Consider the following 22,808-nt stretch of genomic DNA (forward strand, 5'->3'; position numbering starts at 1 on the left):
ATACATGTCATAGTTACAAGACACAACATACAGTTCTGACAGGGTCTTTCCTCTTGCATAGAATCAGGCCTTCTTGGATTAGTGGCCTAGGAGAGAAGCAGACCTATCAATGGCTACAAGGCTGGGCTGGCTGCTTGTGAGTAGGAGGTATAGTGTGGAAGCATCTGTTTACTTCTAGAAGGTGCACCAGTTCCACCAGTTCCAGGAGATTCTATTCTGCCCTGGGATTCTCTGAAGGTCCAGAAAAGGAGGCTTTAGACATAAGTCCACCATGTATTTCTTGGAAGCAACTGTGGAGATGCTCTAAAGCAAAGCTCCCTGCCCTTCTTAGATTTATGACAAGTCTGCAATATGGACAGTACACCCTCTGTGGCTGAAGGTGCTTTCTCTGTAAGGGGAGTGGGTGGCATCATGAGGAGTGAGGGAAGAGAGGGGCTGCTAGGGTTTACATCTTACCAGCTGTGCAAACTTTGGACAAATTACTTAGCTTACTTAACTCATCTGCAAAATGTGGATAATTAGAGTACCTAAAAAGAATCACATAAAAATGCTTAGAACAGTTCATGGTACTCAATAAATGTTAGCAATTACCATTTGCAATATTTTCCATCAAAGTGCCCTGAACAGTAAAGGAACACTAGGGATGATCTGGAAGAATGCCTCAAATCAGTCTCTATATGCATGAAATTTCTTTTAAGGCTCTTGTTACATGTTAAATATTTGTGCAATTTTGCATTCTATTCCAAGATAAAGTTGAGTTTGTTTTAATATCTGACTAATATTTCTTCTGGAAAAATATCTAAGAAAAAATTATATTCTAGAAAGACGCCTCTGATGAATCTCTGGCACCAAGTGGAGTCTCAGTGGCACATTCATACATTGGAGGTGCACAGTCCCCGCAGGCCTTGAGCCAAAGATGCACAGGACCAGCCATCAGGCCAGCACCAGAAAGCGTGTCTCACTCATGTGTGTCATGTGGGGTGGGTGCAGCCCCTGCCCTCCCATTCCCTGACCTTCCATAAGCCTAAGCTCACAGTCTCAGTACATCTTTTTCATCTGGGAGCACTTGCCTCTTGTTGGATGTGTGAAATGTGGTCAATGTCAGCATGGACAGAAAAATCTTGGCTTGGATTTCCTGGGCTATGACCATGAATAAAATAGGGCTAAATAGAGCTATAATCTAATGCACTATATTACTATAATTAGAGCTTCATACATACAGCTCTCTTCCGCCCTCCCTCCAAAATAATAAAACAATTTAACATAAACAGTAGTGACTTTAGTCTCCATCATGCAGTGTTCAGTGACTGGATAATTATGGTAACAGTATATAGTTAATGGATGCTGAGTTCAGAATGTAAGAGAAAAGAGATAAGTAACAGCACACAAATGAATAAAGTCATACAATCATAGCACTGCAGAGCTGGGTGGGACCCCGGCAGTCATGCACCTTACATACCCATTCTACAAAAGAGGAAAGTGAGATTCAGAGAGATTAAATGACCTGCAAATGTCAGAGGGCTAGATAGAAGTGGAGTCAAAACAAAAGCAAAGTTTCCTCTCTCATGTCCAATATTCTTTCCCACCCACGATGTTGTCTCTGGGAAACTGCATAAGGCAGTTTCTAGAAAACTAGAAAGTTTTCTGCATGGCAAATAAACTGTGTTAGACAAAATTTGCTAAGTAGAGACAATGTTTCTGTGAGATTAAGCTGCTGTCTGTCTTTTCATTGCATGTCATGGCACTGGATGTCAACAGCAGCCAGCAGTAAATATTTTTCATTGTATCCATTTTGTTCATTTGATGTAGAAGAGGAGAGATTAGCAAATGCGCAAATTAAGATTATGTTTAACTACTGATGAGATTATTTTAATTTTAATTAATTTTAATGTTGTTAGATTTTATTTATATTACTACAATAAGAGCATCGAATAAATAATAAAACTTCTCATATGAATATTTACATTTCATAGTCCTTTCTTTTTTTTTTCCTTGAGACAGAGTCTCACTCTGTCACCCAGGCTGGAGTGCAGTAGCACAATCTTGGCTCACTGCAGCCTCTGCCTCCCGGGTTCAAACGATTCTCCTGCCTCAGCCTCCGGAGTAGCTGGGATTACAGGCGCACGTCATCATGCCTGGCTAATTTTTGTATTTTTAGTGGAGATTAGATTTCACCATGTTGGCCAGGCTGGTCTCGAACTCCTGACCTCAAGTGATCCAAGCACCTCTGCCTCCCAAAGTGCTGGGATTACAGGCATAAGTTACTGTGTCTGTCATACATTTCATAGTCCTGTACTACATGGAAGAAACTTAGGCAGAGTCAACACTTTTTGTAATGAAGGCACATGGACTTCCTAAAAAAAATAAGCCAAAAGTCCTCATGGTACAACTCGGAACCAGATTCCAGCTTGTAGATGTTTTACCCATATTTTTCACAGTGTGTTGGACATAAACACAGTCACATTCAAAGTCATCTACACACCCCCTCTCTTCTCTTCTCCTTCCTGTAGAAAGGGAGAGGCTGATGTCACTGGAGAAAGGGTGAGCTCATGTCTTCCACTAATCCCTGCTGACTGTCATCTTCTCGATCCCAGAAAGCCAGACTTAGGGGATGGGTCAAGGTTCTTCCTCTTTCCTACTTTTTCCAATAACTGTCCAATAAAATGCCCCGACACCACTAGGAGCTGAGGCTAACCTGAAGGAGGTGGATGTGTAAATCCTATTCTGCCTATGATGAGAACATGCACCACTTTGGAAAGAGCAATGGGGGTCATAAGGCCAGGCACCAGACCAGGTGGGTACTTGCAGGAAGTAGCAATGCAGTTGGAAGTCTTCTCTAAAGAAGCAAGGTGTACGCCATTACATCCAAGAGAAATAAAGACTCCACTAAGAAGCAAATTGCTCCTCAAAGATAACAGTCTTTCTTTCCTGGACTTTGACCTTCCTCCCCCCCTGAAAGGCAGTCAGGGGTCAAAGTCAGACTTCACAGAGTCACGCCAAGTCATATTTCAAGATGGGAGTAGGAGGATGTTGAGGTGGCAAAGGACGCAGGCATGGGAAGCAGAGCTGCGAACAGGGACATGAGCATGAAAGACCCCTTTTCCTGGGTGCCTCTGCCTTCCTGTTGGGGCTATCTGTGGGGCCCCCCTTGATGCCCAGTCCAGTGTATTAGTGGGTTCAGTCAGTGGCCCCACCGACCTGACATCTGGGAGTGTATGTGTCTCTAGAGCACGTTCCCATCACAGTACTTTCACGGTCAAAGTTTTATTTGAATGTTCCCACAAGTCTACTGCTGAGTGATAGGGCAAGTACTATTGTCTTCATTGACTGGAGGAAATTGAATTTAGCACTTATAGATGCTAAATTTTCTGAGGATCTACTATGCTCCAGATACTCAATAGTGTTGTACCTACTTAGTTTCCCCATCTGTAAAATGGGACTAATAATGGTACCTCTCTCATAGGATGTTATAAGGATTAAATAATATAATGCAGGAGAAATGTGGCACATGATGCACAGGAGGCCTTCAATGTAAGTGTTAGCTGATCCCTACAATATCCCTGCAAGTGTCTATTATAAGCTCCATTTTACGGATAGGACACTGAGGCACAGAGAGGAAAATGGTGAACTAGGAGTCAACCAGCATGTTAAGAGGCCTCCTCAGGCCTTCAATGCAGATTGGCACTCTTTGCACTCAAAAACATGATTTTTCTGGGAGCTTCTGCTCTGTTTACAATTTCCATGCACTTTCCTTGACCCATTCCTCCTGACTAGAGACAGTCTTCTACATACCATGTTGTGACCTGGTTTGAAGAGCGATCACAAAGCCTTTTGTCTCCAAAAATACACAATGATTTGTCATCTTCCAAATAAAATTTCAAGCACCAGGCTTTATGAAGACTTCTATGACATAAAGAAAGAAGCTCTCACAAAAGACCCTAGAGCTGTGAAGCAATTTTGAGACAGGTTGAGTGTTTGAGGCCAGTAATAATATGAAAGTCAAAAGGATGTTCTCATCAAAATTCTTACAATTTCACAACTCCTTTTTCTTTATTGCCTAATTTCCATCTCAGTCCTTTTTTCGTAAAAGGTTAAGGGATGGAAAAAAGATAATTGGAAAAAAATTCCTTATTTCCATGGCTTCTTGTATACAGTAAGCATTCCATAAATGCTTGTAAGATGTATGAATAAACTGATGGTGAAAGAATGCATCTATTTTCTTCATGTGAATTGGTTCAAAGACCAGTTTTATGGGGACTGACTATAACCTGCATCCTTAAGAACATCCAACAATGCTTTCCTATAAGTCCCACTGCCTTTATATTTTTTATGTACCCGATGCAAGGATATACCCCCTGAATGCAGCCCAGAGGCTCAGGGGGTATGCTAGCTCCATCAGAGCTCACTTCTGCTTTGCAGACAATCAACTTGAGCTTGAGCTTGAGTAGGAAGTCCCCATGCTTATATGTCAGGATCAAAAGCACATGCAGGCAGTCACCTTCCTTTGGGTGGTATGCGCATTATGTGCCCTTTACTGGCGACTTGCCAATTCTGATCCCATTTCCACCCACTTGATGAGTCTTCAAAAGAATCAACACACAAATGAGATCAATAGGCTGATATCTCTGAAGTACGACACATATTTTGCTGGGAGTTTCATGACTAAGAAGTTCTCAGGTGAAAAGAGAACTGGACTCGCCAGAGCACTTGAGTTGGAGTCTTGGCTCAGTGGTCTCACTGGGGAATGTTTCTCCTTCTTCCTCATCTGTAAAGTGGCAACACTACTTTCAGTGTGCACTGAAAATGTTTGTGAGAGCACCTTGCAAATGATGGAGAGATAAGCTGGCCTATTTCTAAGGATCATTAGCACCAGCAGAGGGGCAGGAGGAGGAGCTCATTGTGTGCCACTGGCTTGCCGTTGACTTGGAAAATAAATCACTCATGATATATTCTCAATAGCGAGTAACTTCAGATTACTTTTTTTTTTTTTTTTTAGACAGAGTTTAGCTCTTGTTGTCCAGGCTGGAGTGCAAGGGCGTGATCTCGGCTCACCGCAACCTCCACCTCCCGGGTTCAAGCGATTATCCTACCTCAGCCTCCCGAGTAGCTGGGATTACAGGCATGTGCCACCATGCCTGGCTAATTTTGTATTTTCAGTTGAGATGTTAGTTTAGTTCTCCATGTTGGTCAGGCAAGTATGCACCCCATGCTTGGATACATTAAGTTTACCAACGACAAATGCATGTGCACAAATGAATGAGACGTCCCCAAAACAGAGTAAAAGTGCAGTCCTAACATTTAAAAGCAACCCCAAATGACAATCCATTATCTAACCACATAGAACATGGATTATTTACATTCCTATAGTGCTTTACAATTTTAACAACACATTCACGGCCATTATACAATTTGGTTCTGACCACAAACCTGGCAGCAGGTGGGTGGGTGATACTATCCTTTCACATCAGGAGCTCAGAGATGTTAGAGAATTTGAACAAGATCACATTAGAAATAAGGGACAATGTCACTAAGCCATCCAAGTCTTCAGCCCAGTTCAGCTCATTGTACTGTACCTTCCTCAGGTGGAATAATATTTTTTTAAAAGACTGTTTTTGCCTCTTTAGGTAGAAGTCTCTCACACCATCTTTTATCCATTCACTCTTTCACCTCCCCATTTATTTACCCATCCATCTACCCCATCCATCTGTCCACTGATTCATCCATCTACTCACCTGTCCATCCATGCATCCATCCATCCATCCATCCATCCATCCATCCATCCATCCACCCATCCATCCATTAATCCACCCACCCATCCATCCACATATCCATTCTTTTGTCTGCCCTCTACATATGTATCTATATCTATCCATTTATCTTCCTATCCACCCACTGATTCATTCATCTATCCACCCATCCATCCATCCATCCATCCATCCATCCATCCATCCAACCATCCATTCACTCAATATTTGTGGTCCTTCTTTGTGCTTGTTAACATACAGAGTACAGGAACTACTTACTAGTTTTTGTTCTTATAAAAGGCAAAGTTTTCAGTAAACAGGGATAACTATAAGGGTAGTATCTGCATCAGTTTCTTCTCATTTACCATAGGTTTTCCCTGATGATAGCAAAACAAAATATTGTGCTCTAATTCTTCCTGTGAAATGCAATAAAGTACCTGGGAGGCTGGCAACAAAAGCACTAGTTAGTGAGAGTTCTTTCCTTTATAAGTGCATTAGAAGTACAATAATTATGGTTATGTTGTTGGATCACTTGAGATGAAAAGGGCACACTTCCAATTACTTCTCATGAGTAACAAGCTCGAATAATTAGAAATGTATCCCTAATAGGGTCTTGGAACTTTTTGGAAGAGCTAAATTAACCATCTAGGTGTTTTCTCAGGCTGCCATTCAGAGTTGAGACTCACTTATCTTCATGATTGCACTCTGTTTTGGGCAGTGAACCAGTATCAATGATGCAGGTGCCCTAACATGTTGAGATCCTGTAAAGTGATGTGTTTCAAAGGAGACAGGAACGAAACTTCAAAAATCAGAACAGATGGGAAAAAAATATGAATTAACTATCAATGAGCAATCAAAGAGGGGAAAAAAACTCAAACTGTGCAAAAGAAAATAAAAACATTTTTATTGCAAAAGAAAATAAAACATTTGAAATTTCTAAACAAATAGAATAAAACTTTAACAGTCCCACGAAACATTTTTAAAATTTGCCCAAACAGGGTGTAAATTTTATGAAGTTACTTTCACCAAGTTTCTGCATCACCAGTGACTTATCAGTTAACACAATAGAGCTGTGGTGCTCAAACATTAGCATACATCAGGATCACTGGGAAACCTTGTTAAAACAAAGATTGCTAGGCCCTTCCCTTAGAGCTCCCAGAGTCACCAGGTCTGGAGTAGATCTCAAGAATCTGCCACTGCAACAAGCTCCTGGTGCTGCTGCTGCTGGTCTGGGGACCCTACTTTGAGAAGCGCTGCAATAGATCATCTCTAGTCCTCATCTCCCTTAACTTCACAGTTGTGTATGACACTAGGGATCACTCCCTAGGCCTGTGAAGCCCAACTTCTCTTGCTTTCCTTGCCATCTCTTCTCTGTTCCTTCTTAGTCTCTTAATGTTCTTGAGATTTTATGCTGGGCTGCTGCTCTTTCACTGAAATCTGACTGAGCCATCTCATTCACTCTGAAGCCTTCTGTCGCCACTTAAACCTTGTGGGTCCTCAGGCTGCAGCTCCCACCTGTGTTTCATAAAGGCAGGGTTTTCATCATCTTGTTCATGACTGCATCCTAAGTGACAGAGCATGCCTGGCATATGGAGTGTGCTCAGTCAGTATGAGTTACAACTCCCCAGTAGATATTTGTACCTGAATGCATCACACTAACTTGCAACCGAAACTAAGTCCACACAGAAAGAAACATAACAAAGGAAGATATATATACAAGATTCTTCTCCCATCTTTCCAAGAGTACCATTATCCATCCATTTTGTAAGATCCAAGAAACCCAAGGGCTATCCTTGAATTCTCACCTGGCAAACATCAACTTGTGTTCATTTTACCCTGTAATTCTCTTTCCATTTCATTCATTTCTCCCCATTCCTGTTGCCACTGCATAGTCCAGGTCACCACTGTCTCTCACCTGAATGACCACTTGGCCCCCCGCCCACGCCTCCTGTAATCTCCCAACCCCACAGCCACCTGCTGAGTCCTCAAGTCTCCTTCTGCCATGCCCACCATGCAGGCCTGTCCTACAGCTCTCCTAGCTCTTACAGCCAAGCCCCACCCCTCAGTAGGGCCTTTGTGTCAATCTGAAAGGGCTCCTATCGCCTTTCCAGCATTATTTCCCACTTTTCTCCCACAGCCCTATACTCCAAGCATCTTCAACTTAGCTTTGCTCTTCGAACACTCCATGCTCTCTTATTTCTGAGGCTGGAATTCAAGATGTTCTTTCCACCTAGAATAGGCTTTAATTTTCCCCCTACCACATTTTAGCTGGATCACTTCTACTCAATTTTCCATTTTCAACTTAAAATTCACATCCTCCAAAAAGCCTTCCCTTTCCCCTCACAAACAAAATAAAACTGGGTTAGACCCAGACTCTCATGGGTTCCCCTAACCCTCCGTTTCTGCATACAGGGTATTGCTTCTGCTTGTTGAAGTTTTTGCCTTATGTGCTAATAATACCATGTCTCAGGTCTATACAGTCTCATGTCTACAGAGCACTGGGCTCAGGGCCCCCGGATTTGGTCATAAACGGAATAGGCCAAATGCATTTAAGAAATAGGCCAATTGCATTTAATGGAGTGAAATGCAAAATAAACTACTTAGAAATTATTTTAAAAGAAATTATTTTTCTATGTTGATAGAAGTCCAATAGTGGCTCCATTGAGGGGATAGTGGCTCTGGTGGGGGGGGGTACCGACTAGAAAGGACATCAGGGGATCCCCTAGGCCTGTGGAAATAGTCTGTATCTTATTGCAGGGGACACACGGGCAAAAATTCATCAAGCTGTCCACTGAAGAGTTGTGCATTTTATGTATGTAAATCGTATCTCAACAAAAGCAAATGAATTGTTCTTAAATTAACATAGAATTAGCATAGGCTATAACAATTTGTATGGGCTAAAACAATGCATGTTGGATATAACTTGGAACTCAATGCCAACCTGTCACAGTCTGAATGTTGGTGTCCCCACAGATTCATATGTTGAAACCTAATACCCAAGGATTAGGTATCAAGAGGTGGGACTTTAGGAGATTAGCTTCTGAATGCCCAATGTCATGAATGGGATTAGTGCCCTTATAAAAGAGGCCCAAGGGAGCCTGTGTGCCCCATGTACCATGTGAGGACACACAGAAGGTGCCATCTATGAAGCAGAGAGCTAGCCCTCACCAGACACTGAATCCACAGCACCTGGATCCATGACTTGCCAGACTCAAGAACTGTGAGCAATACCTTTCTCTTGTTCAGAATCACCCAGTCTAAGGCATTTTGTGATAGCAGACCCAAAAGACTAAGACACTATCATTGGCATGAAGCTTCCTTGAGATGCTAATTATTTCCTAAAGATCCAGAATTAAAAACATAGCTAAATAATTCTTCAAGTCTTTGTTCTGAAAATGTCATTGTTTTAGACTGACTATGCCTTACTTAAACTTCAGGTCCTCAGAATGATTTCAGAGTCATTCTCCAGAGAATTACATACCCTATTTAAAACCCTACTTCACAAATTAGAGAGGTTTGAGTTAATGACATATAATTATACTTCGACATTTGAGAAATCTTAAACTATGGTAATGACAAATGCAGCTCAGCTGGGTTCACATTATTTTTAATATGATCACTTTCCTTCTAGAATTGTAAAAACAGGACACAGGGCAAAAAAAAACACCAGGTGGGGGACTCCATAGCCCTATTAAAAAGGAGCCCTGGCTGGGCGTGATGGCTCACGCCTGTAATCCCAACACTTCGGGAGGCTGAGGCGGGCAGATCACCTGAGGTCAGGAGTTCAAGACCAGCCTGGCCAACATGGTAAAACTCCGTCTCTACTAAAAATGCAAAAAGCCAGGCATGGTGGCCCACACCTGTAATCCCAGCTACTCGGGAGGCTGAGGAAGGAGAATCACTTGAACCCAGGAGGCGGAGGTTGCAGTGAGCTGAGATCGTGCCACTGCACTCCAGCCTGAGAGGCAGAGTGAGACTCAGTCGAAAAAAAAAAAAAAAAGAAAAAAAAAAAGCCCTGCTGCATGACTTTTCAGGAAGATTTTCCAAGCATGTCAAGAAACATAGGCTTGTCTAGCTGTCTTTTATTAGACTAGGACATAAAACACAGTTTAAGATTCACTTTCTAACCAATAGGGGAAAAGGCGGAGGGTTTAAGAGCTTGTTTTTTGTAAGTTTTACTTCTCCTAAGAAGGTTCATGCCCTCTGGTGCTGGGCTTCCCAACAGCCCTGGGGCTCTGTCCTTGTGTTTGTTCTGACTGGTCAGCCGTCCCTGGGGCCTGGTGAAAGCCAATTTTGAAAAACGGCAATTAAAGCATTCTTTAGGTAGGGTGAAAACCCCACGGGATTGAGGAGCTCCCCACAGCCACTTGGCACTGATGGGGTGCCTTCTACACTGCAGATGAAAACCATTGCCTGCAGCTCTCTTGGGTGACGTCCCTACAAAAGTGTCTGTTTTGCATCTATTCTTGGTATTATGTTAGTCAAAGTTTCACTTTCCTTATGTTTCTATTTGCTACTGGTATACTGACACTCAGAAGTCAAAGAAGAGTAAGTCTGAAAACTCCCAACTGTCCAATTTAATGAAGACATTACTTTATCATCATCATCACCAAGCATATATAACCGTCCAGGGCCAGGACTGGAAAAACTGGAAGCAACCCAGCCATCTCAGTGTGATTTAGAGGAATGAAATGCCATTGTGCCCCCTTTCCTGATGAGAAAATTGAGGTAGCTAAATAGAAAGGGGAAGATAAATGTCCCACAGCGGATGTACTTATTTCTGACTTGGCGCACTCTGTCGCTTTTCCAAAGTAGTACCCAGTGAAAAGGAGATGATCTGATAAAGTTGGCACTGCACAGGGATATGAGATGGGAGGTGAGGCAGGGTAGCTGGGATGGGCGACAGTCAGTGATGGTGATGGTGGTGGTGGTGGTTGGTGATGGTGGTGACAGTGGCGCTTGGCCGGCTCCTCTCCCGTTTCTCCATCACAGCCCGTCCTCTCTGCCTCCTCCGTCCCCGCGTGGCCTCTGCCCAGAGAAACAGGATTTGCACCCAAGCCGCACGTCTGTGGGCGCCAAGCTGCCGCGCCCCGTGAGCCCGCACCCCCTCCCCCGGCCCCGCGGCCCGGCGTGCCCCGCGCCCCTCTCTGCGTCCCGCGCCCTCCCCGGCGGTGGCCCCGCTCGGCTCTCCTCGCGCCCCCGCGCGCCGGCACCGCCCGAGCATCCCGGGACACGCGTGGCGGGAGGATCTAGCCGGCCCGGCCCCCCCCAATGCAGGGAGCGCCCGCGACCCCCAGCCCGCTCCCCGCCGAGCCCCCCGCGGCCCGGCCACCAGTCACTTACGCCTGCGCTGGGCCCTGCGCGCCCGGCGGCCCGAGACAAAGGCTGCGCGGCCGCGGCGCCGCCGGCTGCTCAGCTGCCGGGGGCCGGGAGGACGATGGGGGACCGGGAGGAGGGAGAGGAGGAGGAGGACGGGAGGAGGAGGGGGCGGCGGCCAGGGAGAGCGGGGGAGGGGCCGCCGCGGCACTGGCCACCCAGCTGCAGCAGCCCGAACCCAGGTCCTCCTCCCGCGGCCGGCCACCCTCCTGGGCGCAGTCCTTCGCTGTCCTCCGCCCCAAAACCTCCCCCGGGAGACTAGGGTACCGCCCCCCGGGGGGCGGGGTGAGAGGAAGAGGAGGGGAAGGAGGAAGGAGGTGTGTGTGTGTGCGTGCGTGTGTTCCTTCTTAATCGTGATGCTCTCCACCCACCCCGCGTCCGCAAGCAATCTTAAGAAAATGCTGGACTCCCGGCCTCACCTGGTCACCTCTAGGAAGCACCCTCACCTTCCTCCTTCCAACTGCCGGCACACCTCGTCTTCAGATGGTCCAACCATTTTATGAGCAGCAAAACTGAGACCTGGGAGTTGAAATGCCCGAGGACGCAGGGATACTGAGTGGCAAGCTGAGAGGAGAATGCCGGATCTGAGCCCTTTAAGAAGAGGACCCAGATGCTACCTGTTCTGTCCTGGGCCCGATGCCCAGCACCCGTGGGGATGGGTCCAGGCTGGGAGTGGGACAAGTACGTGCCATCCTGCCTGGGCCTGCGAGGAGACTCCTAGGCTTCCTTTCTGGGAGAAGTAAGATTCTCAGTCATTTGCTTGACTCAGACGTTTGCATCTTGGTATAAAGAGTAGCTTTGATTTATTTTTATTTAAAAAACTTTTTATTGTGAAATCTAAAAACTTTAAAGTAGAATAGTATAATGAACCCACAAGTGCTCAGCTTTAAAGATTGTCAAGATTTTCCATTCTTTAATCTACTCCTTCCCTTCCCCATCGACGAGGCTAAGGACTTTTAAAAAACATAATTACAATATTATTATGCCACTTTACAAGATTAAGAATTCCCAATGCCCTCCGACTATCACTGAACAGCTGACAGTTATTCACTGAACAGCTGATAGTTATTCATTGAACAGTTATTTTCCAGGTCTGTGTTTAGCACTTTGACTGTGCTGCTCAGCTTTGGTTGGGCCTGAATTTTGTCCAAAGCTGCTGGTGGACAAGAGTCCTGCAAATCTGTTGCTGGCCTGCAGTCACTGAGGGACCATGAACTACAGAACATGATCCGTCAAGGGCCAAACACTCATTACCCTGTCCCTGCCTTCTTGAAAATTTTGATTGAAGCCTATCCTTCTAGAAAAATGCATGCATAGAACTTTGATTTGAATGATAAAAGTTTCCATTCAATTCACACAAACTGTCTGAACCCTAGTGCAGGTTACAAACTACAGAGGTGGGCTGAAGTGTCCCCTGAAGCCCCTTGGAGTCCCATGAGTGGGCTCCTGAAGGCTCTGCAGGGTCTGGCCCCCAGCAGGAGAGCTGCGTTTGCCACTGGTTTTCCCCGTGTCCTGAGGCCCGAGCACAGCAAGAGAGGGAAGTTAGCGTGCCAGCTTTATTCTATATTTAAGACCTGTGCAGGTGTGGGATGGAAATGGATGCTCAGCTGTACCTTAGAAGGCCATCTGAAGAGGATGAAGAGGCTCGGCTCAGGCTGTGGCAAGGGCACCTGGACAGTCAGCTTCCCTGAACTCCCCTAGTGGCAGAGCCGAGGCTGGCTGTCGGTAAGTGGCTTGAAGGGCAGTGTTAAGAGGTGGCAGGGCAGAGTGGCCAAGAGGCAGGCTCTGGACTCAGACCACTTGGCTTTCAATCCCACACCTATTGCTAGCTGTGTGACCTTGGCTGAATTACTTGGCATCTCTGTGCCTCAGTTACCTCATCAGGAAAAATTGGGGTTGTGGATCGAACCTGTGTTTTGGGGCTGCCAGGGGCACTTATACGTGTACAGTGTCTGGCACAAAACGGCTGGCAAGTTGTTTGGAGCATTCATGCTGCTGCTACCTCTACATGGGAGACCACAGTGACTGAAGCCCAGAGGGATGACTGCCGCAAAGGAGTCACAGCCTTACTTTAAGCAGACAAACAAGGCCCATGCCTGCTTTCTGCTGCAGTAGAAGCAGAATGTGCAGAAGAGAAAATGGCTCTTCTCTCCTTGCCAAAGGCCAGAGTGTGGGTGCGGATGCCTACTGCCGGTCTCAGTGGGATTCCTAGACACTGTGGGTTTCCCTACTACCATGGATCCAGAAAATGATCCTTAGGATGCTGAAGGGAAGGGTTCATTCTTTGTCCCCTCACCCCAGTTGAACTGGTCTCAGTTAATGGAACACAATGTTCCCTCTCCTGCCTCCCCACGCCTTACCTCCTCTTGTGAATCTGTCCCTGACAACCTCAGGCAGATGAAAGTCTTCAGTCTGAGACCCTGGGCCTGTGCTGCATTCGTGATTAGAGCTGTTGGTTGTGATGAGAGCTGTTGGTTGCTGTGTGCGTTGTATCAGCCTCTCTAGACTGTGCACGTGCTGAGAGTTGGAACTGTTATCAAGTCTCAGTGTTCCCCATAACAACCTGTCCATTGCCCGACCTGGTACTGGTACAAACAATACTTCATATAACATACACACAGATAATAGACTGTCCTCCCAAGAGGTTCGGCCCAGGCCAGGATTTCCATGTCCTGTAGCCAGCCCAGCAACTAGCCTAGGTGACTCAAACCTGCTCACTTGCCAGCACTTCCCTAGGGTGGGCAGGGCCTGGAGAGGAAGAGACCTGCCTCTGTGAGGGACATTCGAGTGCCCCGATCATGAGTCTCTGATTTTGTATCTTCACTTCCTGGTTGCTGTATATTCTCATCCCCAAAAGGGGAAACACAGTTACTTGCCCTGGCGTGGTCCTGGATTTCAGTGACCTTGTTCTGAAGAGAATAAGCCTTTCTTTTTTCCTTGTACCTTTCTACCACTTTCATTCCTTCACTTGCAACTCTCTTTTCCTTCCCTCTCTTGTAATACGGATTATAGTGATTTTTAAAGAAACCTTTTGGTGTACTTTGTATCAATTAGACATAATGTAGCCATAATGTAAAATTGAGTCTAAGGCTTTCGTGGAATGAGATGAACAAGTGAAATGTAGGGTCTGGTTCTGCTCATGGGAGAACTGTCAAACTGTAGGTCTTCTTGAAGAATGAAATATTTGGGGGATACTCAGACCTTCTGATTCTTTCGGGAAATAATTTTTACCAAAAATTTCTGGTAATGTGTTCAGATGAAACACAGTGAAGAACTTTATGAGGACCCATTTGTTCTTTGTGGACAATCTGACACTTCAAACCAGCTCTAAGAGAGAACTCTATAAACTATGAAAATGACAAAGAACTTCAGTCTTGATAAAGAAATAGAGTTTGGTTTAGCTAAATGGAAGACCATACAAGTGCGGAAAGGACAGCTTGCGGTGATGAATGGATTAGATGGCTATAAAGATCAACTTACAGAAGATTAATAGAAGGGGAGATGTATAATATCAGGGCTTCCAGCTGTTGAGGAATGCTAAGCTTATTGACATTGAAGATAAGCTTAGATAAAAGACATTTAGTCCAAATGGAGAGAAAATACTTTAAAATAAGCCTAGTGCTAGCAACTAAATTAAATTAAGGCAGTAAATATATCTGTGGTTCCAGCCCATTTACTATTATAGAGATGACAGATCATTCTAATGAACAGCAGATTATTAACCACAAAGTGCCCTATGCATCACAAGGAATTTGAGCCACTCACTCTCCCACATCAGAGGAAATCCAGTTGTCCTGACAAGGAAACTTTCATATCCTAGTTGGAAGCTAAAAAAAAGTTGAGAATGTCATATAGGGTGGTTCTAAAACATCAAGAGGTGGGGTCCATGTCCCCTCCCTGTGGACCCCTGGATGGGCTTGCCAATGGGGAATGCTGGAAGAGCTGATATGTGGTCTCCTGGAACTAGATCATAACAGGCATGCACCCTCTGGCTCACTTGGAATGCTTACTTTCCAATATTCCCTCCTGGGAGACACCCACTCAGAACTCAGCCTGGGAGAGGTCCAAGCCACAGGGAGAGGTCATAGAGAGGTGCTCAGGTCAACAGTCTCAGCCTTTGAGGCATCTCAGCCCAGGCACCAGATGTATGAACAAATGTGGTGATTCCAATGTCTGGCCTTCAAGTTACCTCCAGCTGTTTGATCTTTCTAGCTGTGACCCCAGCTCCGTATCCCATCCAAATTCCTGACCAAGGGAATCCATGAGCATAATAAAATATGGTTGTTTAATGCCGTTAAGTATGGGTAGTTGTTATGTAGCAGGAGATAACACGAATACCAAACAATAAACAAACATATTTCAGGTGGAATGAGACAGATTTTGCCTTCAAAATCTTACAGTCTTAGCAGGAATCAGTGTGAAATAAGCTAAACATGAAGGGATCATGCTGAATTCCAGGCTGTTTTCTGCCCTTCCTAGCTGCACAGCCCTGGGAAGGTGTTGGTTCTTGTGCCCAGTGTCCCCATCTGTAAAATAAGCATAATAATAGTACCTCCTGCATGGGGGCTTGTGAAGAAAGAATACGCGTGAAGCACTTAGGACGTAGTGGCACTCCATAAGTGCCAGCCCACTGTTAATACTATTATGCTTTAGGCACACTTATTCTGTGGCACACACAGGAGAAACGGCTCCTGAACCCTGACCATATCACTGGGTGATTTGTGTTTCAAGAAAAGTAGATTCATGTAATGAGTTTGATTAACAGGCCCCAGGGTTTTATAATGAGTTCACAACAGCTTCTCTTCAATCAGGGTTTTATCGTCTTTTCTGGACTGTCACCTGCAGTAAGAAGTACATTTCACATTGTGACCCATGCACACATGTATCTGCCTATATAAAACTATATTAAACTTTTTATACTTGACCTTACTATGTGCAACATACTCTATTTTCTATCTTGTCCCATTGCACTTTTCAAAATCCACTAAATCGATTTCACAATACATGAACCAGTCAAAACCTGCAATTTGAAAGCCATGTAATAAATAATAATTTTTATATGGTTTCTGTGATGGTCCATCTCATGTGTCAACTTGACTGGGCTAGGAGATGCCCAGATAACTGGCAAAACATTGTTTCTGTGTGTGTCTGTGAGGCGCTTCTGGAAGAGATGAGCATTTGAATCAGTGGACTGAGTCAGAAGATCATGCTCACCAGCGTGGGTGGGCATCATCCCATCCCATGAGGGCCCACATAGAACGAAGAGCAGAGAGAAGGGCAGTTTCGGTGTCTTTCTTCTTGAACTGGGACATCTATCTTCTTCTGGCCCCAGACATAACAGCTCCAGGTTCTTGGGCCTTTAGACTAGGACTGGGACTTACACCATTGGCTACCCTCACTCTGAGGCCTTCGGGCTTGAGCTAGAACCAAACCACCAGCTTTCCTGGGCCTCCAGCTCGAAGATGGCAGATCATGGGTCTCAGACTCCATAATCGTGTAAGCCAATACCATATACGCAGTCTCTTTGTATAAATCTCTCTACAGTCTATGGGTCCTGTTTCCCTGTAGAACCCTGATGAACACAGATTCCTTGCCCTAAACTTTGTGTTGATTTCGCCCTTGTTTGCCTAACTCTTCTCCACTTTCTGTAAGTCCTGCCCCTCCATGACCGCCAGTCTGTTGCCTCCCCAGCACAACTGACAGTTCTGAGTTCTAGCAGAGTTGTGGGTCTGTCCCACGCAGTAATGCTGGATGTCAAGCTGTTTGATGTCATGGTTGCTATATCAGATGCATTCCTACTGTTTCCACAGTCCCTAGCACCATGCCCAGTACGTAGTAGGTGTCAGACAGGTTCTTCTGAGTTGATCTTGGCATGGGAATAGTAACCTATATTTTTCTGTTCATGGTATGTGTGTGCTAAGCAGTTAGCTGTTCTCAGATGTCGTGTAATTTGATGTTATTATTGATGATGAGGTAATTTAAGTGTCAGGGAGAAGCGAGTTGGCCAGGCTTCTTTCCTCTGGTGTCTTAAGCAAACATACTTAAGGAGATCTACCTCCTCACCTCTGACATGATGTCTATCCTTCTTGAAAGCTGTTTTCATTTTGTAACAACAAGGCATTTAAAATCAAAATCCAGAAAATGCCTCCCATTAAAATTTTACACTGCCTATTGCTGCATGCCAGCTTTGTTACTGCTTGTTATTGCTGCCAATTATCAATAATGACCCTAGAACATATTTTCTTATGAGAGCCATTAACCAACATGCCATTGAGCTCACATGAAAGAAGCTACGTATCTGCTAAGGCGACTTGTGGACAGGTTGTTTGTTTGTTTGTTTGTTTGTTTGTTTGGGTTTTTTTGCTACATAAAGTCAAAATTTTACTGAAATGTAAATTACAGCTGCTGCTGATTTTTCAGGGCTCATAGTTAAAAACACTTTTTTCTGTTCTCGGGCTGCTATATCAAGAGTGTATTTGCGTGGGGGTGTCACATTAATTAAGGCCACCTTAATGCTGTGGCCTCAGATGAAGAGAATTCCTTTCTCTTCAAGGGTAGCAGTGTGATGGGGATAGAGAGTGGTTTTGAAGTCACACCAAATTTGGCATTGAATTACAGCTCTGCCATTTATTTGCTGAGCAACTGGAAGGCAGTTACTTTAGCTCCGTAAGCCTCAGTCTCCTTATTTGTAAGGTGGGGATACCTCTCGAGGTCATAGTACTGGAGAAAAGCTCATGAACAAAAAGTGGCCAGAAGCCATTCCTTGTTCATATGAGGAATGCCTGCCTTGTACCATGGCATTCTGTCTTCCTGACTAAAATGCAAGAGGCCAGGACTGATGGCTGAGTGAAAAGCAGCCCACTACAGGGTGACTAGGGACCAGGCTGTGGCCTAAATAGAAAGTCACCAGTGATAAACGGGCCCAGTCAATTCATCTCTAAAAATAACTTTATTCAAAGAAATGATTACCATAAAAATCCAGACAGTCGGTATGGCAGTCAAAATAATGGCCCCAAAGATGTCCACGTCCTAATCCCCAGAACTTGTGAATATGTTACGTTATATGTTAAAAGGGCTTTACAGATGTGAGTAAGTGAAGGATCCTGAGGTGGAAAGGGTCAAAGCCCTTTTTGCCTTGTAAGGTAACATATTCACAGGTTCCGGGTGAGCACAGAGTAATCACAAGGGTCCTTCTAAAAGGGTAGCAGGAGGGTTAGAGGAGGTGACATTCCTGGGAAAGGCCAGGAACAGAGGAATGCAGGTACCTCTAGAAGCCAGAGTAGACAAGAGCCTGATTCTCCCCCAGAGCCCCTGGAAGGAACACAGCCCTGCCGACACCTGGATTTTAGCCTGCAAAACTCATTTGTAGACTTTTGATCACCAGAACTGTAAGATAATAAGTGTTGTTTTAAGCCACTAAGTTTGTGGTAAATTGTGACAGCAGCCATAGGACACGTCTCTGAATGGAGAAAGGAATACAAAGAGTGGGTGGGCTTTGGAAATGCTGACCACAGTCCAGTTTTCATTTTTGGGTGGTGGTAGCATGGGTGTTCCATTTATAACGACCTGTTCAACATTAGGTCCATGTTATATGCGCTTTTCTTCATGTCAATTACATTTCACAATTTTAAAAAGAGTTTCAATGGATTTGTTATCTTTGATTTTATTTTGTTGTTTTCAGACAAGTCTGAGATCCAGCAGGAAGTAAATCAGACCATCCAACTGGAATTGAGAAGAGTTTAAAGAAGGGATATTGACAAGCTGTGGCCAGGGGTTAGGGAAGGAAACAAAGACTAGTGCAGAATCCTGCGACTAGCAATAGGGGGAGGCGGTGCACCCTCATGGCCCTGCAGAGGCCAAGGGAGACGATGGCTACCAGAACCTAGAGGAGCAGCCCCAGGCAGACAGGAGCTGTCAGTAGAGAAACCCACTGTGGGGGTGATGACCTCAGGTTCCTAATGGTGCCACCATTGGCAGGTCCCAGCCAGAAACCAGAGTGCAAGGGACCTGGTGGATGCCACCCAGAGAATCTGCCTCCCAGCCACGAAGCAGGAGAAGGATGGAAAGTGGATCTGGATGGGCTGATGCAAAATATCCTGTAGAGTCTCGTTCCTCTTGTCTTCTGTTCAGCTGAAAAATACTCATGGTCTCTAAAGAGAGATATGCAAAATCTAGCTAGATATTGCATCATTGCAGGTGATGTCAGTTCAGCCATAGGCCCCTGTGAAACCTGACATGTTAGCGCTAACAGTGCTCTTCATGCAATGTAGCAGGGGTGATGACAAAAAAGGAAGAATGAAAACAATGAACACAAACGTTATCTGCTGCCGTCTCCTCTTCTGTAGCTGGTTCTGAGGCCCACCCGGGAACTGCAGCTGATTTTATACCATGTTCCTCTTACTCTCTGCAGTCCTCAGCTGGGCGAGGGTCTCTGTTGTAGGGTGTTGACCCAAACTTCCAATCTGAACAGGTTTGAGTCCTCAGTTCACTGCAGTTTTCTGTAGGTGAGGACTGCTGGGCAAGAAAGTACTAGAAGACTGCGGCTCCTGAGAATCCCTGGGCTACCTACGCAATCCTCCCTGTCCCCATGGGGTAGCAATAATGCAGCTTTTTTTTCCCTGGTAACTAAGATCTGTCACCGTCTCAGTTCAGTGACCCTTTCCAGGCCTTTTGGTTCAGCAACTGAGGAACCCCAAATGGCCAGGGGTCATCTCAGCTTCTAACTTAACACAGTGCCATGGTTGTGTTCCTTCTGGAACTTCCAAAATCATCCATTCCAAGACAACGGAATGAGAAGCAAAAATTCCTCCTGTGAGTTGTTAGGTATTACAGGCTCAGAAACACAGCCACCTCAACCCTTTGATTCTTAGACCCACGTATCTGGCTCCTGGGGAGATCAACCAAATACTGGCCATTGGTTTGAGGTATTTGCTGATTGTTGTTAGACAGCCTCCAGAAACTCTGAGGGTGCCACCTCCCATCTGCTACCATAGCTGAGCCTCCAGCAGACCATCCTACCATTCTGTGAATGCTGCTTCCAGGTGATGGTGGGGCTTGGGGTAAGACCAGCGCATTTCATGAATTTTCATCATCATACATGGTGTCTCCTGGCTATTTGACTATGAATCAGGAATTCTTGAAGCCCACACTCTGAGGGTCTGGCAGAACCCTGAGGACAGGAGAGGCAAATTCATACCTAGATTATGAGTTTCTCCTTTTGAAGACAGATTGCTCTCCTCTATGACGACAGAGGCCAGCGTAATAAACCCCTCAAGAGGTAGCACATTGCCCACCGTATGTTCCAGCTCCCCAAGAGAATGGTGCCATATCAGAGACTCAACTGGGTACTATTGGAATTGCCCAGATCCATATTAGTAGGGAGAAGGCCCTGTTGCTCAGTCCTGCACAACTCTTATCCTGCCCCCCAGGGCCTCTTTGTAATTGTACAGTGTGGTAGGGAAAGGGGCTGACTGACAGCTACAGGACATGCCATCTTGTGAACCTGATTATTGTATGAGGGCCTTGATTCTGGTCTCTTGGGAGGATTCCTTTGGATTGTGAATTACTTCACATTCCAAGAGCTTTATTCACATTCCTTTCCCCAAGAGCTCCTTGCCACCAGCTCTCTAATTTTGTTCTTTCATCCCATAAGTCACCGCTTGTGAATCAGTGTAGATCCAGACCTCTTCATCCACACAAGTGGACATCCTGATGTATGACCTGAAGTTTTTGGAAGATTTCCCTTCACCAGTGTCCCTGACTGTGACTGCAGTGCCATCTGCCTCTACCAGCCCAGGTCTCAGTTATTCCCATTGAGATCAGGGAACCTATTCTGTTGCAGTGTCTCCCACCCTGACCTCACCTTCAGAGGACACAGCCACACAGTTCAGCTGAAAAATACTCATGGTCTCTAAGGACAGACATGCAAAATCTCGCTTTTTCATGCAAAAACTCATACAATGGTACAGGTGCCCATTTCTTAATGCCTTGGTGAGGGGGATATCATTTAGACTCTGCCAGGGAGTATGCTTACAAGATAAATGTACAGATGGCACAAAATAAATCCATCTTAACCTAACATACCTACTTCATTAAGCCTATGAACTCTTCTTCTATGGAATACCTGGAGCATTCAGGAATTTTGACCTTGGTAACCGTAAGCCGTGGCTGAATCCAGGCTTAAAGTAGCTAACCAGCATACTATGAATGCATACTCTCCCTGGGTGCTTGCATGTATGAGAGGCACAAAGATGGGCTGCATTATACCCCATCTGGATATAATGTGACCCCTGGAAGGTCTTGTCATCCAGCTCTGGGAAGTACAGTCAGTAGAGAGCTTCTAGCTGTCTAGAGCTGCCTCACCTGGATCATGCCCTTTCCAGGCCACATCTTGTAATTAAGTCAGGTAGGGATATTTGTGTCTCAGAATAGCCCAGACATTCTGACATGCCATGGTACTCCTCTGATAAGATACGCTTGTTCCAGAGTTTCCACCAGATGGGCTGGGGGTTTATCAGCCCTGCCTTGCAGTTTGATTTCCTTCTCAGTCCAGTCCTCCAATCCTGCTTCTTCTTGCTTTGAAAATAATTTTAAAAAATTCTGGTAAAATAATCAAACACTAAAGTTTGGTATGTTAACCATTTATAAGTAGAAAATTCGGTGGCATTAATTCCATTCACAATGTTTTGCAACCATCATCACTACCTATTCCCAAAACTTTTTCATGATCCCAAACCAAAATTCTGGAACCATTAAGCAATAATTCCCATCTTCCCCTCCCTGCAGCTGCTGGTAACCTCTAATGTACATTCTGCTTGCCTAATCTAGATAGATCATATAAGTGGAATTATACAATATTTGTCCTTTTGTGTCTGGCTTGTTTCATTCAACATAATATCTTCAAAGTTCAGCCACATAGTAGCATGTGTGAGAACTTCATTCCTTATTCTGACCAGATAACATTCCACTATATGTATATGCCTCATTTTGTGTATCCATTTATCCATTGATGAACACTTGAATTGCTTCCACCTTTTCACTATTGTAAATAATGCTGCTGTGAATATCGCTGTACCAGTATCTGTTTGAGTCTTGTTCTGAATTATTTTGGGTATAAACCTAGGAGTGAAATTGCTGAGTCATATGATGATTATATGTTCAGCATTTTAAGGAAGTGCCAAACTATTTTCCACACCACTCACAATGCACAAGAGTTCTAATATCTCCACATCCTTGCCAACACTTGTTACATTCTGATTATTGTTATTATAATCATCCTTGTAGGCATGAAGTGGTATCTCATTGTGGCTTTGATTTGTGTTTCCCTAATGACTTAAGATATTGGTTATCTTTTCATGTGCTTATTGGCCATATGTATATTTCTTTGGAGAAATGTCTATTCAAGTCCTTTGCTGTTTTTTAATTGTGGTGTTTGTCTTTTTGTTGTTGAGTGTTAAGAGTTCTTTATATATTCAGGATATTAATCCTCATCAGATAAATAATTTCCAAATATTTTCTTCTATTCCATAGGCTGTTTTTTTACCCTCTTAACAATCATCCTTAGATGGAAAAAGTTGTACAGTTTGATGAAGTCCAATTTATTTTTTCATTTGTCACTCATGCTTTCGGTCAGTCAGAGAAGGAGCTGTGATGACAGAAGCCGAGGTTGGAGTGATACCACTCCTGGGA

At 44.7% G+C, this 22,808-nt stretch overlaps 1 protein-coding gene across 1 annotated transcript in view; it reads right to left on the reverse strand.

The window, feature by feature from the left end:
* GPR45 (G protein-coupled receptor 45) overlaps positions 1-11,338 on the reverse strand; it is an 81,213-nt gene extending 69,875 nt beyond the window's left edge. Inside the window, exon 1 of the mRNA XM_032176973.2 lies at positions 11,088-11,338. The gene's annotated coding sequence lies outside the window, so the exon portion shown is untranslated. The remainder of the gene's footprint in view (positions 1-11,087) is intronic.
* Positions 11,339-22,808: the final 11,470 nt, after the last annotated feature.

Source organism: Hylobates moloch, unplaced genomic scaffold (genome assembly GCF_009828535.3).
Source record: "Hylobates moloch isolate HMO894 unplaced genomic scaffold, HMol_V3 SCAFFOLD_15, whole genome shotgun sequence".
NCBI lineage: Eukaryota > Metazoa > Chordata > Mammalia > Primates > Hylobatidae > Hylobates > Hylobates moloch.